This window comes from Lissotriton vulgaris, chromosome 1_1, assembly GCF_964263255.1.
Source record: "Lissotriton vulgaris chromosome 1_1, aLisVul1.2, whole genome shotgun sequence".
Taxonomy (NCBI): domain Eukaryota; kingdom Metazoa; phylum Chordata; class Amphibia; order Caudata; family Salamandridae; genus Lissotriton; species Lissotriton vulgaris.
This window is the reverse complement of record NC_141685.1, coordinates 64,047,711-64,066,475: the sequence shown is the minus strand read 5'-3', so window position 1 is coordinate 64,066,475 and position 18,765 is coordinate 64,047,711. Positions and strand designations below refer to the sequence as shown.

Here is an 18,765-nt window from a genome sequence, read left to right as displayed (position 1 = left end):
GGTGGTGGTGGACGTGGTGGTGGATGTGGTGGTGGTGGACGTGGTGGTGGTAGACGCGGCATGATTGGTGGATGTGGCACGATTGGCACGATTGGACGCCTCACTTTGGCACTAGCAACAGGGGACAGAGGCTGGACCCCGCAGCTATTTTACCTTTCAAAAAAGAGGGGAAAAGGGGACGAAAGTTTGGCTGAGGAGGACATTATTTCGCAATAAAATAATAGTTATTTCAAAATGCAAACAAACTTTGCCAAGGCAAGGGAAACAAGGACATTGCAAGCTTTTCAAAGGACACAAATAAGGAGCTTTGCATCACCCCACCGGTATAAACAAGCCAAGCGACGAAAGCGACAAAAGTGATCCGATGGAGGCAGAGAGGAAAGCTATTTAATGACCCGGAGGGAGGAGACAGATGGCTGTTCTGCGCGTGCATGCGCACGTGCACTCAAGCTTGTAGCCAGCCATGAAATCCTGGGTAGCACTTTCGAGATGCCCTTTACTATAAGTCGAGCAAACAGCGCATGCGCTGTTCTAGGCTCAACCTAAAAATGAAATGTGATGTGTTTTCACTAGGATAATTAGGCTGATTGTTGGTGTCCCATCAGTTGGTGATTTTTAGGTCTAGCCTAGGCAGCGTGCATGCGCTGTATCTCCAAGACAACTAATAATCTATATGCTTGGGGATACTCCGCCTATTGCGGGATAATTTCTCCCTGCTTGCCATTAGAACTTTCCCTTTTTAGGTCTTGCCTGAGCCACCGCATGCGCTGCTCTGTGAGACATTTTGTTAGGGCTTTTAAAAGTGCTGCCACACTGCCTAGCGCTTGCGTTCACGCGCGCAGCCACCAGCTTTCAGCGCCCTGGCCTCTCCTTCTTTCGTGCGCACCACTCGCGTGTTTTTTTTTGCACGTGTGCGCGCACAACTCCCGCGCTTGTTGCTTGCACTTCTTGTTTTAATTATAATGTTGGTATGTGCTGTACTTAACATGCCTCCTGACCAGATCCCTGGCACTTAAGTTTTTAACAAATTATTCAATGGGTGTAATATCTTTCTACAAGCTCTGTCACCACACACTGCACGCGTGTACATGTAGCACAGAATTACCGGGAGCTATAATTACACCCTGAAGTCAAAATCCTTGCTATTTATCAATTTTACGTGTGGACGATCCCGTCCCACGCGGTGGAAACTCCGTGCGCAGCCAGTATTTCATGTGGGACTGGCCATTCAGCATTACTTGCATCTCGGAGTGTGCCAAATATTTGCTACCAGATTTAACAGGACATGCTTCACCTCCTCTGCACCCCGGACAGGCCTTGCCTCCTCTGCTCCCCCTGGAGAAGGCATCTCCCCTGCACCCCTCAGGACAGGCCTCACCTCCTCTGCACCCCTGGACAGGCTTCACCTCCCCTGCACCCCTGGACAGACCTCTCCTCCTCTGCACCCCTGGACAGGAATCTCCTCCTCTGCACCCCTGGACAGGCCTCTCCTCCTCTGCACCTCTGGACGGGCCTCACCTCCTCTGCACTCCTGGACAGGCCTCACCTGCACCTAACCCCATGGACAGGACATGCTTCACCTCCTCTGAACCCCGGACAGGCCTCGCCTCCTCTGCTCCCCCTGGACAGGCATCTGCCCTGCACCCCTCAGGACAGGCCTCACCTCCTCTGCACCCCTGGACAGGCTTCACCTCTCCTGCACCCCTGGACAGACCTCTCCTACTCTGCACCTCTGGATAGGCCTCTCCTCCTCTGCCCCCCTGGGCAGGCCTCTCCTCCTCTGCACCGCCACGGAACAGGCCTCACCTCTTCTGAACCAGCTTCGCAGGCCTCATCACCTCTGCACCCAAGAACAGGCCTCACCTCCTCTCCTCCCCCTGGGGAGGCATCACCTCCTCTGCACCTCTTGACATGCGTCACCTTCTTTGCAACCCCCCCCTGAAAAGGACATGCCTCACCTCCTTTGCACCCTTTGGACAAGCCTCACCTCCTCTCCTCTGTACCCCCCTGGAAGGCCTCTCCTCCTCTGCACCCCTGGACAGGCCTAACCTCCTCTGCACCCCTGGACAGGTCTCTCCTCCTCTGCTCCCCTGGACAGGCCTCCCCTCCTCTGTTCCCCTGGACAGGCCTCACCTCCGCTATACCTCTGGAGAGGTCTCACCTCCTCTGCACCCCTGGACAGTCCTCGCCTCCTCTGCACCCCTGGACAGTCCACTCTTCCTTTGCACCCCTGGACAGGCCTCACCTCCTCTGCATCATTGGACAGACCTCACCTCCTCTGCACCCCTGGATAGGCTTCACCTCCTCTTCACCCCTCGACAGGCCTCACCTCATCTGCACACCCCGGGACAGGCCTCACCTTCTCTGCACCCCTGGACAGGCCTCTCCTCTGCACCCCTCAGGACAGGCCTCATCACCTCTGCACACATGGACAGGCCTCACCTCCTCTCCTCCCCCTGGGGAGGCATCACCTCCTCTGCACCCAGAAACAAGCCTCACCTCCTCTGCACCCCTGGACAGGCCTCACTTGCTCTTAACACCATGGACAGGATATGCTTCACCTCCTCTGCACCCCGGACAGGACTCGCCTCCTCTGCTCCCCCTGGACAGGCATCTCCCGTGCACCCCTCAGGACAGGCCTCACCTCCTCTGCACCCCGGGACAGGCCTCACCTCCTCTGCATGCCCCGGGACAGGCCTCACCTCCTCTGCACCCCGGACAGGCCTCGTCTCCTCTGCTCCCCCTGGAGAAGGCATCTCCCCTGCACCCCTCAGGACAGGCCTCACCTCCTCTGCACCCCTGGACAGGCTTCACCTCACCTGCACCCCTGGAAAGACCTCTCCTCCTCTGCACCCCTGGACAGGCCTCTCCTCCTCTGCACCCCTGGACAGGCCTCTCCTCCTCTGCACCTCTGGACGGGCCTCACCTCCTCTGCACTCCTGGACAGGCCTCACCTGCACCTAACCCCATGGACAGGACATGCTTCACCTCCTCTGAACCCCGGACAGGCCTTGCCTCCTCTGCTCCCCCTGGACAGGCATCTGCCCTGCACCCCTCAGGACAGGCCTCACCTCCTCTGCACCCCTGGACAGGCTTCACCTCTCCTGCACCCCTGGACAGACCTCTCCTACTCTGCACCTCTGGATAGGCCTCTCCTCCTCTGCCCCCCTGGACAGGCCTCTCCTCCTCTGTTCCCCTGGACAGGCCTCACCTCCGCTATACCTCTGGAGAGGTCTCACCTCCTCTGCACCCCTGGACAGTCCTCGCCTCCTCTGCACCCCTGGACAGTCCACTCTTCCTTTGCACCCCTGGATAGGCCTCACCTCCTCTGCATCGTTGGACAGACCTCACCTCATCTACACTCCCCGGGACAGGCCTCACCTTCTCTGCACCCCTGGACAGGCCTCTCCTCTGCACCCCTCAGGACAGGCCTCATCACCTCTGCACACATGGACAGGCCTCACCTCCTCTCCTCCCCCTGGGGAGGCATCACCTCCTCTGCACCCAGAAACAGGCCTCACCTCCTCTGCACCCCTGGACAGGCCTCACTTGCTCTTAACACCATGGACAGGATATGCTTCACCTCCTCTGCATCCCGGACAGGACTCGCCTCCTCTGCTCCCCCTGGACAGGCATCTCCCCTGCACCCCTCAGGACAGGCCTCACCTCCTCTGCACCCCGGGACAGGCCTCACCTCTTCTGCATGCCCCGGGACAGGCCTCACCTCCTCTGCATGCCCCGGGACAGGCCTCACCTTCTCTGCACCCCTGGACAGGCCTCTCCTCTGCACCCCCTGGACAGGCCTCACCTCCTCTGCACCCCTAGACAGGCCTCTTCTTTGCACCCCTGGACAGGCCTCACCTCATCCGCTCTCCTGGACAGGCCTCACCTCCTCTGCACCCCTGGACAGGCCTCACCTCCTCTGCTCCTCTGGACAGGCCTCTCCTCCTCTCCTCCTCTGGACAGACCTCACCTCTTCTGCACCCCTGGACAGGCCTCACATCCTCTGCACCCCTAGACAGGCATCTCATCTGCTGCACCCCTGGAGAGGCCTCACCCCCTCTGCTCCCCTGGACAGACCTCACCTCATCTGCACCCCTGGACAGGCCTCTCCTCCGCTGCACCCCTCCTCTGCACCCCTGGACAGGCCTCACCTCCTCTATACCCCTGGACAGGCCTCACCTCCTCTGCACCCCCTGGACAGGCCCCTCATCCTCTGCACCCCTGGACAGGCCTCACCTCCTCTGCACCCCTCTGGATATGCCTCACCTCCTTTGCACCCCTGGACAGGCCCCTCCTCCTCTGCACCCCTGAACAGGCCTCTCCTCCTCTGCTCCCCTGGACAGGCCCCTCCTCCTCTGCACCCCTGAACAGGCCTCTCCTCCTCTGCACCCCTGGACAGTCCTCGCCTCCTCTGCACCCCTGGACAGTCCACTCTTCCTTTGCACCCCTGGACAGGCCTCACCTCCTCTGCATCATTGGACAGGCCTCACCTCCTCTGCACCCCTCTGGATATGCCTCACCTCCTCTGCACCCCTGGACAGGCCTCTCCTCCTCTGCACCCCTGGACAGGCCTCACCTCCTCTGCACCCCTGGACAGGCCTCACCTCCTCTGCACCCCTGGACAGGCCTCTCCTCCTCTGCACCCTGGACAGGCCTCACCTCCTCTGCACCCCACTCAGGCTCAGCAGGAGGAAGATCCATGTATTAATAAATTGCAGCTAAGTGAGTTAGCAGCTCTCCTACCTGAGCAGAAACCTGTCCAGGCTCTCTCCTCCTCCTGGGGGGGCAGATCTTGAGTCTGAAGATTAAGGTATCTGCCCACCAGACAGGGCTCCTTCCTCCTCTGCAGCAGGCTGGACACAACAGGAGAGACAGGAAGTGATGTCACCAACGCTGCTTGTGCTGTCTCTGTCGCCGCTGACCCGGAAGAGGAAACCCTTCTCCCTTTCACACAACATGCAGATCAGTGGGTTTCATCAGCAGGCGAGGGGCGCCCTCTGGTGGCCGCTGACGGAACCACCGCCTCCAGGCTCACACAAAAAAGTATTGGTGCCTGTAAAGACCTGGGATTTCAGATGTCACAGATGTGAATGTTTTTAAGGGTCAGACAGTTCAAGTACAGGGCCTCACACTTTGCTGCTGTAAAAAAGTATGTATACCTTCACTTCAGATGAGCAGCTTCCAAACCCTGATGTAAAGGACTTAAGAGTATTTACAGAAAGGTGACAACTGGAAGTGGCAGTCTGTATTTCAATGAATATATCTGTATTTCAAAGAATATATCAGAATATCAGTCAGTTTTCCAATTAAACTGGGCAGCCTATTTATTCTTTTAAATAATTTATTTGCAGTTTTTCAAATCCACAACGTGCTAAATAGCAAAGTAAACAGAGGTAAATACCATGGAGTTTTAAACACCAGATCAGTGACAATGCGGCATTGGTCATGTGTCAAAGCGACAATTGATGGAACAGCTTATTTCTAATTTTCCTGTGGCTTATTCCTTATATTTAATTCGGTTTTATATCCTCAAACAAGACTGAATTGTAGGTTCTAATTAGGTTTTGAGTTTCTGGTTTAAGAGCACAACTGTCTCCTAAAATATTAAGATAGTGGCCTCTTCCAGGCTTTGTTGTTTTGTTTACAGTAACCACCTCACTCTCTCAACAAAGATTCACTGACAAAAAATAAAGCAATTTATCTTTGAAACAATTTATTCCTAAAATAGGGCAACCAAGTATGAACCAGAAATTTCTCACACAGTTTGCATTGTATCATAAAAATGAGTGGGTGTTACTGGTCTGAGGAACAGGGGAGGGGCATTTCACTACTCGAAAATATTCTACTCCTTCACATAGGCCCCTATATCATGTAAATGTATGTATGTAAATGTATTGCGACTTATATAGCGCACGTATCACCCGAAGGTATCAAGGCGCTTGCTTAGGGAACCCGTCCTGGTATTCCCCTGTGAGATATCCCGGCAGGGTATCCACAAGGTGAAAGCCAGGCATCCCGCCGCGAGGGGCCGTAGTGGAGATTAAGCAAGCTATTGTCCAGAGTCGTAGAGTGTGACCCCGTGAGTCGAGTAGGCACCGGAGCGAGAATTGTCGAGTCTGTGGAATTTTTGAGCCCGAGACCCGCCGAGGCAGGGAATCGAACCCTGGTCCAAGGCCGATCTCAGCTTCCGGGTCTGCCGCCTCTAACCACTGAGCCACGCTTCTCCATCATAGTACACTCGTCATCAATACACCGCTGATTAGTGAGTGCATCAACTCTTTGCAGCATTGTCATGCAAGCAGCCTTGAATGCCTCAACAGCAACATAAATTTGGACATGCATATATCAGAGCCTTCAAGCGTCACTCATCACGAGTGACACTAACACATTTGGAGGTCGTGCTGAGGTCTCACACAAACCTGGCCCATTCTTCCAAACTATGGGGATTAACTAGAACTTCACACATGACTATTCTGCAAAGCAGACCCTCTGTCCCACATTTTGGTGCAACACTTTTCTCATATTTCACCATGAGTACTGCACACAGTTCAGTAGAATGTTGGATTGAATGTCTATTTTAGTGAGACTTGGTTGTCAATATTATCACTTTACATGTGTGCTGATCATGTCTATAAATTCAGTAATGTCTCTTCCTTTGGAATTATCAAAGTCAAATGTTAAGTGACACCACTCCCTGTGTCTTTTTTAAATACCTCAATTCTCTATTGATTTTTCAAATACAATGAGCATATTACAGGGATGGAAGTTTATCGATTCAGCGGAGTCCAAGATACTGTGTAAACTAGAACTTGTGAGAAGACATTGAAAACAGGAAAAACAATAAATGAAATAACCCGTCTAGATAGAGGTGATGTGGCTCGGAAAATCCTGCAGATGATCAGGTAAGGAGGATGAGGGAGAACACGAGGCGAAGGGACATGGGAAGAGGAAAAAAAATGTCAGGGTGCCAAGCCCCATGGTCGCCCCCAAAAAGCCAACTCCCACTATGAAGGCCATAGCCAGCTAACTCTTACAGTGGTGGCTTAAATCCTGGAAGGCTGACTTTTTGTGAAGCAAGGTCAGACGGGCCATCAATTGCGGTGCCACCCCTTGGTTGGTCATCAAGGTATCCCAAACGGAGCCCCAGTAGCACAAAGCACTGTACAGTCCGCAGGAAATGTAAAATGTCACAGGCGAGTGTGCCACGCCTTCAGCACCTCCGGCACTTGGAATCGTCTGCCGTATGTGCTTTATAGATCCACTCAGGCGTCCAGTTCCAGTGGTGTAGGAACTTGAAATAACTGAATTTCAACCTGACCTCCTGGAGGAAACTGCCATGTTCTTTCCAAAGGTCGTGTCCATCCTGCTCAGAGAGTGAGAGGCCCAGCCTCTGCTCCCACAAACAGCATTAAGTGTGGGCAGTGGTGCTCGAAGAATGGCTGTCCATAGTGGTAACATACAATCCCACCATAGTGTCCTTGAATCCTTTCCACATCACGATATAATGCAACATTGGGTCAGTCTCTAGATCGTAAGGGGGAGCAGCCAGCATGTGTGGCAGGCTCTGCATGAGCTGTCGGTACTGTCAGTGATGCGACTGTGGCAGCCCATTATCACGCATGAGTGTAGCAAAGGGGGCCAACTCACCGTCCCCTAATATATCGTCCACAGAGCATATCCCTCTGGTCCTCCACTGTGTAATCGGAGTTCAGATCATACTTGGCCCCAAGCAGCTCCTTGAGAAGAGCAGGTGTCAGCAATGCGTTATACGTCTGAGCCAGGAGAAGCGGGAGGTCAGTCAACCAACACTGTTATGCCTCACAGTGGCACTTATAGGCAGCCAAATCATTCATCAAATTACCTCTAAAAGGCCTTCCTGCCCTCCCACAGCACCAGTGCAGAGGACGTGGACCCAATGTTTTCCTCCAAGTACTGGCTCAGATATTGGCACCATCTGTGCTTATTTTCATGGGCTTTATACCATGCTGTATACATATGCCAACGGGCCTGAGGGATTTGCAACAATCGAAGTTTATGGTCGAGTAGCAGAAGATCATGATCAGAGGTACTGTTTGGGAGGATCAAGGCGTAAACGTTAACAATGGACGCAGGAGGTGAAAGTATAGTCCACTTCCCTCAGGTGAGTCAACCACCATGGATCCATCAAGGCATGATCATCAATAATGTCAGAGAGGATGAACCGGTCTCGGGCTGCCTGGTGGTTTCTGGACTTGTGAAGGTACCATATTCCAGCACCCCCCCTCATGAATAACCTGGCTGTCCAAAGGAGAGCAGGAGTTTGGTCAGCCGCCCGGGCATAGATAGAGCCCAAACACAAAGATTCAATAAGTATCTGAACCTTGACAAAGTTATACATCTGTCAAGGGGGTCCCACAATGTCCGCAGTGTGCAAACGCCCAGGGATTTGGGAAATAAGATGTCCAACCCACTGTGCCCCTGTTCCACAGGAGTAGATGGGTGTGTAAGGGTAGTCTAGATCCTGCTAGCATGCAGTACCGCACTCATCCAATCGCTTCTGAGTTTATCATGTTCAATAGGTGCAGGTGTGTTTCCTGGAGCAATGCTACATCAAGGTGGTGCATCCTCTGAAATAAGAGGACTTTCTGCCTCTTGATACAAAAGGTCAGGCTGTTGTCATTAAGGGGCATATTTACAAGCAATTGGAGGTGTACGGCGTTAGCCTCCTTGGCTTAACGCTGCACTCTCCACTTCTGAAATGCAGGGGTGCACCGTATTTACAAGAATATAGTGCAGCCTGTGTTTCTTCCTCTGCTGGTGCTACATTTAGCTGCTGAGCACCAATGCAGGCAGTCTTGCGCCATAATGTAAGGGTGCCTGCGTTGAGGGGAACAGGCCTGAAAAGTACCACGCATCACCGGTTAGACTAACGCATTTCAATGTGGTGGTCCGCATCACCGTACTGAAATGCAGTCACACATTTTTATGGCTTCCTGAGCTGTCAAGTGCTGGAGCGATGCTATAATAATTAAGAGTAAAACTAAGCAAAGCTGGCAGCGCACATTTAGGGGTTCTAGTTCAGTTACATTCAGTCACGGCACACCAATCCGTCACGTGAGACTGCAATGATTTGTCCAATGCTGAGCTGTCTGCAGGGGCCGGTTTCAGTTTCCAGTCGGGCCGTGGCTTGCTCTGTCACAATAGTGCCTGCCACAGCCGGTATTTATGTCCTAAAGCCCCAATCCTGGGGTGGGGGGTGCTTGCAATATGTTGTCGATTTTACTCGGGTCTGGGTTCTGGCACAGGCAAAAATAAGTCCTAAATCATTATTAGTAGCCGAGTCAACCCATGTCTTATGGGCGTGCGTAGCTGCTCCTCAATCGGTGATAACATAACTGCCATCACCTGCAGACAGCGCGAGGCACACGTGGATCCATGAGGCTGTGCCTTGCCTGTTGATATGTTCTGGCAAGGCTTGCCACGCTTATTCATAATTGCAGCGAGGCAGACATTCCAGCACCTCCCCAAAGGGCCACCAGCTTTGCAGCAGGCAGCAGCAGTGAATGTACTCTTTCCTGGTGTGCTGGAGCATGCCATAGTCAGGTCAAGTGTCTGCTGCATCCTAGCACCAGATATCAGAGTGACAACTCGGACGACTTTATGTCTGCAGCCAGCAGACTCTCAGGCAGGTGGACTTACAGCAGCCCTGAGCCGGGGCCTCAGCACAAGCGCCACTGCCACGTCACCAGTGAAGCGCTCCAATGGGCAGACACACTCCCCCACGCGCATGTGAACTGGCAGCCTGGGAGAGGCCCGCACTTAGGGCCCGATTCACAAATGTAAACTGAGACGAAAGTCTAACTTTGCAACTTTTGGTATTCACAAAAGGTATTTACGTGTAGTAAAGTTAGACTTTTGTCTCACTTTAATTTAAGTTTTGGTCTTAAGTCTAACTGAGTTATTCAAGAATAATTGCCCGATATTATTGCAGCGTGCTGGTGGTAGGCCTGGGCCGCGAGGCCAAGGTGGCTTCCAGTCAACACCTAGGGGGAGGGGGCGAAGTACCATGTACCAGGATCAACGTTCCTTTCCGCCTCAAAATTCCATGAATTATTTTGATCAGCAAAATACTCAGTCTGCCCATTATTATAATGACGATTATTATATGGAAGATGAGAATCAGGGTTTCTCCAGCTAGGACAGCCGTAGACAAAGTGAGGGAGTCATTTCAGCTCCAGTGGACAAAAATGGGCCTCATGTTGATGTCGTTGCGCTTGGTGTGTCAGAGCCATTTCTCTTGGATACTGGTGCAACGAAGAGTTCTATCATCCACTCTAAACTCCCTGGGGCACCTTTGTCTGGCTTAACAAATGTTTCTGTAGGATTTTCTGGCGCCCCAGTTCGTAACCCAGTTTCTTGTCCTTTGCCTATCTCCATTGGTCCTTATGATTTGGAGGCTCCTCTTATTTTGACAACTGGTTGTTGGGAGAATTTGTTGGGGTTAGACTTGTTAAAGAGACTGTATGCGACCCTGCATTGTTCTCCTTCTGGTGTACATCTTACTTTAGGCAAGAGATTAATGTCCCCGACATATTTGTCTAGAGACCAACTCCCTTCTGAATTACGTTCCCTGCCTACTACTCTTTGGGCTTCAGGGATGAGATGCGGTTCCAGCCCAAGGTGGTAATCAGCCTATACCAGCTCACTTCCAACGTATATGGGTACATGTACCTTGGAAGAGATCTGAGGTTCTGGCCCTTAAACAGTCCTTACCTGACCCCCGTAAAAACCCTGCGGGTTATTACAAGGAATTGTCTCAGACGGTTGATGCTTGTATTATGAATTTGGCTGATATAGATATGTTGATGGGAAATGTTGTTCCACAACCATTGTGGGCTAGGATTCGGAAAGAGAACCACACCAATGAATTAGGAGGTTATTGGGATGGTATAGTTGCTGCTGATAGACTCCAAGTGGGAGGTGCTAAACCTGATGATTTAATTGTGCAACTTCTTGGTAGAATAATCACCTTAATGAAAACTATGATGCCCGCTCTGTGGGTTAATTGGGATAAGTTAGCTGCCTGCAAGCAGAAGAAGGATGAGAGTGTCTCTGACTTTTTCACTCGTTTTGAAGAAACGTTTCTTGATCACAGTGGTCAGGATATGAGCACAGAGGGGGGACATCGATTATTCGTAGATAAATTTGTATTTAATTTGCTTCCCGAGCTCTCTAATAAATTAAAGGATTCCGAAAGTTCATGGGCTGTTTCTTCTTCAGCCCAGATATTGGCTACTGCCCAATATTATGAAAATAGGGATAAGGAGGAAAAGGATAAATTGGATAAAAAGACTAAAGATTTAAAGACGAAGGCTCTTTTGCAACAGGCTTATCCCCCTCGACCTGCTCAGCGCCAGTTTCAGCCGACTCCCCAGTTTCAGAAGGTGTTACAGAAACCTGAGCCCTTTGTCCCACGGCCTTCACTGGGTCCTAATCAATGTGCCTATTGTAAGGAAGAAGGTCACTTCAAGAATAATTGCCAGATATTATTGCAGCGTGCTGGTGGTACGCCTGGGCCGCGAGGCCGAGGTGGCTTCCAGTCAACACCTAGGGGGAGGGGGCGAAGTACCATGTCCCAGGATCAACGTTCCTTTCCGCCTCAAAATTCCATGAATTATTTTGATCAGCAAAATACTCAGTCTGCCCAATATTATAATGACGATTATTATATGGAAGATGAGAATCAGGGTTTCTCTAGCTAGGACAGCCGTAGACTAAGTGAGGGAGTCATTTCAGTTCCAGTGGGCCAAAATGGGCCTTAGGTTGATGTCGTTGTGCTTGGTGTGTCAAAGCCATTTCTCTTGGATACTGGTGCAACGAAGAGTTCTATCATCCACTCTAAACTCCCTGGGGCACCTTTGTCTGGCTTAACAAATGTTTCTGTAGGATTTTCTGGCGCCCCAGTTCGTAACCCAGTTTCTTGTCCTTTGCCTATCTCCATTGGTCCTTATGATTTGGAGGCTCCGCTTATTTTAACAACTGGTTGTGGTGAGAATTTGTTGGGTTTGGATTTGTTGAAAAGACTGTATGCGACACTGCATTGTTCTCCTTCTGGTGTACATCTTACTTTAGGTAAGAGATTGACTTCCCCGACATATTTGTCTAGAGACCAACTCCCTTCTGAATTACGTTCCCTGCCTGCTACTCTTTGGGCTACAGGCCCCAATGATGTTGGTCTCTTGCAGATTCCACCCTATATTGTCACCCTCAAGTCCAATGTTCGGTTACCTCGCATTCCTCAGTACAGAATTTCGAGTGATGGTGAGAGAGCGCTGATGGCTATCATTTATGATTTGGTTGAGAAAGGTGTGGTTGAAGAGACTAGAGGAAATGTGTGCAATAGTCCTGTTTTGCCTGTCCTTAAACTTACTGACTCTTCCCAGCCACCTGTTTATCGCTTTGTGATCGATCTCCGGGAGGTCAACAAGATTGTTGTACCCCAGTTTCCTGTCGTCCCACATATCACTGCTTTATTGACAATGATACCTGCTTCGGCTGCCTGATTTTCGGTCATTGATCTTAAGAATGCTTTCTTTAGCATTCCCATTGCTGAGGAAAGTAGGGATATTTTTGGTTTCTCTTTGGGAGGCTGAAGTTTTTGGTTCAAGCGTGCGCCTCAAGGCTATTGTGAAAGTCCCTCTATTTATAGTCAGGCTTTGAAAACTCAACTCGATGCTTTCACTTTGCCTCCAGGTGCCACCCTTATTCAGTACGTAGATGATCTGCTGGTTGCTGCTGATTCTGAGGACGTTTGTAAACAAGTTACTGTTTCACTGTTGCATCACTTGTCTGACCTTCATCATAAGGTTTCGCCCTCTAAATTACAATATTGTCGCCAAGAGTTTACCTATTTAGGTCATCTCTTGTCGAAGGAGGGACGGCGATTGACCAAGGAAAGAATCCAAGCAATTGCACAAATGTCTGTACCATGCACACAGAGAGAGGTGCGTGCCTTTTTGGGCATTACCTCTTACTGTAGACAATGGATTCCGAATTTTTCTTTGTTAGCGAAACCTTTGTTAGCCCTTACCCTTAAAGATACACCACAACCTCTCCCTTGGACAGAGGAATGCCAGAAAAGTTTTACTGATTTGCGTACTTCCTTGTGTTCTGCTCCTGTGTTGGGTACTCCGGATTACAGCAAATCTTTCACACTTTATGTGCACAAGAGAGAAGGTTGCGCACTGTCAGTTTTGACACAACAATTTGGTGACAAGCAATGCACGTGTGCTTATTTTTCGGCTACGTTACACCCTGAAGCTAAAGCATTACCTAGTTGTCTGAAAGCTACAGCAGCAGCAGCAGTTTCTATTCGCCAATCTGCTGGATTGGTGCTAGACAATACGCTTATTGTCATGGTGCCACATGCAGTGGATAGACTTCTAAACAGGACAAAAACTCAGCATCTTACGAGCGCCCGTTTATCGGGGTATGAGCTGACGCTCTTGGCTAGTCACGTGCACATCAAGCGATGTAATACCCTAAATCCAGCTACATTGTTACCGATCCCAGTAGAGAAAGACATTCAGAAGCAACATGATTGTTTTCTCCGTACAGAGGAGGAGACAAAAGGTAGGATTGATTTAAAAGATACGCCGCTCCTGGACCCGGATGGGATCCTATGGGTGGATGGATCGTGTTTTAAGCTCCCCAATGGTGAAACGACTGCAGCCTATGCTGTTTCCACTTTGCCTACAATTGTAGAGACAGCACGCATTAGGCAGAATTCAGCCCAAGCAGCTGAATTGATAGCTCTGACTAGAGCTTGTGTATTGGCTAAAGGGAAGAGAGTGAATGTGTTCACCGACAGCCAATATGCATTTGGGGTGGCCCACAGTTTTGGCCACCTTTGGAGGGAAAGAGGATTCTTTACCTCACATGGTACTAAAATACAGCATGGTCAGTTAGTGAATGACCTTTTGGAATCACTTGCTTTACCCACTCAGATAGCAATTGTGAAGTGTAGTGCGCATAAGAGGATCACTGATGATGTGGGTGAAGGAAACGCTTTTGCGGATCAGATAGCGAAAGAGACAGCGAGAGATGTGACGAGTCATATGTATGTTGCTGGACCTGCTAGATGGGTCAGTTAAGGAGGATTGTGTGAGGACACAATAGAAAGTGTGTAAATGATTCAGGAAGAGGCTACAGAAAAAGAATTGAGTAAGTGGAGAGATGGTACGGGAATGTTGGATGCAACGGGGTGTTGGATAGAATTGTCGGAACACCAACGTTGGCTGTTACCAGATGCCTATGTACTTCCAGTAGTAACTATGGCGCATGGTCCAGCCCACATCAGTGCGAAAGGAATATGCAAGCTTTTGGCTCCGGTATGGCAGAATGCAGGGATTCCTAAATGTGCAGACAATCTTGTTAAACATTGCATTGTTTGTTTGATGCACAACCCAGGAAGAGGGACACCAACCCCAGCAGGCCATTTGCTCCCCCAACGTATCCTTTTGAGGTATTGCAGATAGACTACATTCATATGGAGGGATGCAATAACCTAAAGTATGTCCTGGTGGTGGTGTGTGCCTTTTCTAGATGGATAGAGGCCTATCCCCTAAAGGATAATACTGCCTTGTCTACAGCCAAGGTCCTTCTGAAAGAATACTTCCCGAGGTTTGGTTTACCTCAAATTGTCTGGAGTGACAACGGAAGTTAATTTGTGGGTCAAATCATGCAGAAAGTATGTGCAGGTCTTGGTATTAAGCAGAAATTCCATGCGGCAAACCACCCTCAGTCAGCGGGTTTGGTAGAGTGCTATAATGGCACTCTCAAGCTTAAACTTGCGAAGATACAAGCCAGCACAGGTCTTGCCTGGCCCGATGCTTTACTTTTAGCCCTCTTGCCAACTCGAACAGCTGTTCATTCTCATGTGAGACTTAGCCCATACGAGATTGTGTTTGGACGCCCGGCTAATGTCTGGGGTGTCCCTAGACCCAAGAAGTACTCTGACATAGAATATCCAATGTTAATTGACTATTTGCATGACCTCACCACTAAATTGCGTGTTCTCCATCAGCAGGTACAAGACACCTTGCCGCAGGCTTCCTCGGATCCAGGGCACACCCTCCAACCTGGCGACTGGGTGTGTCTGAAAAACTTCCAAAGGAAGAGGAATTTGGAGCCTCGCTGGCGGGAGCTGAGGCAGGTCCTGCTGACAACACGTACAGATGTGAAAGTTGTTGGGAAAAAAAGCTGGATCCATGGTGTGCACTGCAAAAAGGTGCCCTTGCCTTTGCCCTTCGATCAATGGGTTCGCGAAGGTATAGGTGATTGTGAAGGAGAGAGGGTCCCCCGGTTTCTACCTTTTGGTGATGCACACCTAGAATGGACTCAGTCTGAGAAAGAAGTGGATGATATTTTGCAAGAAGCTATCCCACCACATCTGAGATTGAACACAACTAATCCAGAGACACTTTTTCAGGATCCGACTGTACCAAACAAAACTAGATACAATTTGAGATCTAGAGCAACTAAGGACAATTAGGGAACTTTTTTCTGTGTGCTTTTTGTGACGTTGACCATCTAATTAGGTTGCAGGGTCGTGGTAAGAGCCTTAGTTAGTGACCCGAGTCGTGGCAATAGGTCTGCAGGAATTGCAGTGTCATAGGACGGCTAATAATCACGGCTAAGTGAAGAAGGAAGACTGCCACGAGCAACATCTAGAAGATGGATTCTACTATGCTAGAAAAAAATGATGAAAGGAATATAATGAAGAAAGATTGTAAATTATTATTTAATAGATGTGGCGTAGTACTATGTGTTTTAACTTTGCTATGTGTTTTATTAGCTTGTGTGGGTTGGGTTATTCACACTTTGCAGCCAACATCTGTACCTATATCTACCTCCCAGCCCATAACTTTTCGCACTACTGCTTCCCCACACCAATTTCATACGCTACCAGAGCATGAGCAAATTAGGAGAATGGAGTATTTCAACAATTCCTTCATTCAATTGTTACACCAGCATCAATTGGTGATCAATACCACCGATTGCTGGGTATGTGGACTTTTACCCCATAATACAGATAAAGGAATGCCATATTTAGTTCTACCCTTCTCCCTAAAACGTTCTGCTTGGACTTACACCTCTATGTTTGCCAATGCCTATTAGAACCAACATCGACATCCTGTTGGTCCGTATAGGGATGGAATTGACGTTAGTCATGATGCACTAATAAAAGGAATAGTGGCTATGTCAAAACATTATAAGAAATTTAATGAATTCCCCACTGATGAACGACAAGCATACATTGACTGGAATGTAACACATTACGTCACTAGTCTTACGGACAGAGCCAAAAGGAAAAGGTCCCCACCTACATATACTGTGCCCCACCAAGGTCACCAATGTCTCCAAGGAAATGGTCAAAGTCCTAAGGCTCAATTGGGAAAGAGCACTTGTAACATTACATATATCTATACATCCCGAACGTCTCCACCACTGGTAGCGTCTCAAGGAACATATTTCGTTTGCCATGACAGAGCCTATACATGGCTACCAGCCGATTTCTCAGGAACTTGTTATATGGCTTTTCTCCTCCCTCCAACATATACAGCTCCTTCGGGACATCACAAGACAAGGTACGGTAGAGGGGTTATTGCTATGGAAGACACAGAAGGACAAGAAGGAGGCGACTTCCTTAAAGGATTCCTCCCATTTTGGGGCCCTATGGCCAATAGTAGAAATATCAGGCATCTCATTCGAGTAGCTGAAGCAACAATAAATGAAACTGTCGGAGCACTGGGTAATATCACTGCTGAGCTTCAGGCGGATCGCCTTATGACATTACAAAACAGAATGGTGTTAGACATCATTCTTGCAGATCGTGGTGGAGTCTGTAAATTGATCGGATCCAGTTGTTGCATTTACATACCTGACAACGCACCTACAGTATACCAGGCCATCTCTAAATTACACCACATTGCTGAGTCCATCCACCAGGCCGAAGGAAATTGGTCTCTGATGGGATGGTTTTGGGGACTGCTGTCCACATGGGGATGGGAGGTATTGACTTTTGTTGGAGTAGTTTTGTCCATCATCTTTTCGTGTTGCCTTTGTTTGCAATGTGGCCCCGCAATCTGTGGTCTTTGTGCTACTATATGTGTCCCAAGACCCATGTCACAGAAAACAGAGTATATGAAGATGATGTTGCAGCAACAGCTTGACGACCTCATGACCATCAACATTGATTCAGATTAGCGTGAGTCTTTGTGTATTGCCTACGTAATGGCAAAAGGAGGGTCTGAAGTTCTTTAATTTCGACTCCATCTTACATTCGCCGCCATTTTGTGTTGCCTTTACACAGGCTGCTCGATGAACGAAGTGTCTCTGCCCTTTGAACTGCAACGTGTCGAAAACCCCCTTCGTCCTTGTTTTGAAACCAATCTCAGACACCAGCCGGCCTAATTAATTCTTGTCTGGGCTACCTAATCCCTGTATCAACTATCTGTTAGCCTTTAGTATTCTTCTCTTGCCGTATCTTATCTTTTGGCCTTCGCTGTTCTCTCCCTGTGTTTTCCTAGTTCACAAACTTTCTTTTGAAGCATACAGACATGTCCTGCCATTGCAACACTGAACCATGGGTACCAGTATTGATTAACTTTGGGGGCTGGATAACACACAGCATGTATGCAGGGAGCATTCTGGTTGCACAACACCTTGTTTTCAAACTCTTCTGATTGGCTAAAACTTTGTGCATTGGGTGTATGTTTGTACAGATGTATTTTGGCTATAAAAGCTTGTGAGCCACGGAGTAAAGTGGCAGTCTCCTGAGAACCTACTTGGTGTACTTCTTGGACAACTGTGCTTAGCTGGAGCAAATAAACTTGGTTTTCTACGCCAACAGAGTATTCCGTGTCTCTGTGCAACAAGGCAGGTGAACTCGAAGATTTCAGGCGTGCCCTGCGCCGCCAGGCCCAAAGGCCCGGTTCTTCAGCAGGAGTCCATCACTGACGGGGCAGCAGGGGAGGGCGGTAAACCCATTCGCGATCCTTGGTCCGTAGACTGATGGGTCCCTGTGAAGGGAACTCTAACTTTCAAACGGCTTCCCTGGTTGCTCCAGACATGCCCTGACTCTCCACCACTTGGGAAGTCGCCCAGACCTTGCTGCTCTGCACCAAAGCATCTTTTCTCTTCCTGCATGGGTTGCTGTTTCCAAGTCTTGTTGTGTTCAATCCGAGCATCGAAGCAGCAGCACTTGACATCCTTCGGGGGACAGCTCGAATCAAGCTACTGTTCGTTGTCGACGCCTCCTAGTCCTCGTGGCTGCAGAGTCAAGCTTCACCTCATTGCACCTGACATTGGTAGGCATTCGTCTACCTTGCCCCTGGTCACTGGCAAGTGGCCCGACTCTGTCCCCTCTACTTTCAGGTTCTTCTGATCTTCGATTCAGGCTTGGATCCCTCTGGAAACTTCTCTTCTTCCCAGCAGCAGCACTTTGCAGCAGGTCGCCATTGAAAATGACGACGCGGCTCGACACCATTTGACACGTATGCACCCGGCTTCCCTGGGTGGGGTAACTCGAGTACTCTGGTGATCCCGTGGGTCTTGGCCCTAGAACCTCCTAAGTCTAAAGGGGTTTGCTCAAAGTCCTCTCCTAAGTGTCCTTACACTGTAAATTCCAACTGCGACTTTCCCCATAAAAGCTAACGGAGCTCGCAGCTGTGTTCTCACACTGCACATGTCCCCCGTGGGTCCCCTGTGTCACTACCTTGG

The 18,765-nt window shown here is 49.7% G+C and overlaps 1 protein-coding gene and 1 long non-coding RNA gene across 2 annotated transcripts in view; one reads left to right on the top strand and one right to left on the bottom strand.

The window, feature by feature from the left end:
* Nucleotides 1-4,805, bottom strand: part of LOC147737296 (uncharacterized) — a 44,226-nt gene extending 39,421 nt beyond the window's left edge. The window contains exon 1 of the long non-coding RNA XR_015296419.1: nt 4,747-4,805. This is a non-coding gene — a long non-coding RNA (uncharacterized LOC147737296). The remainder of the gene's footprint in view (nt 1-4,746) is intronic.
* The window catches only part of LOC147737284 (uncharacterized), a 1,685,245-nt gene that overhangs the window by 515,573 nt on the left and 1,150,907 nt on the right, over nt 1-18,765 (top strand). The window lies entirely within an intron of this gene.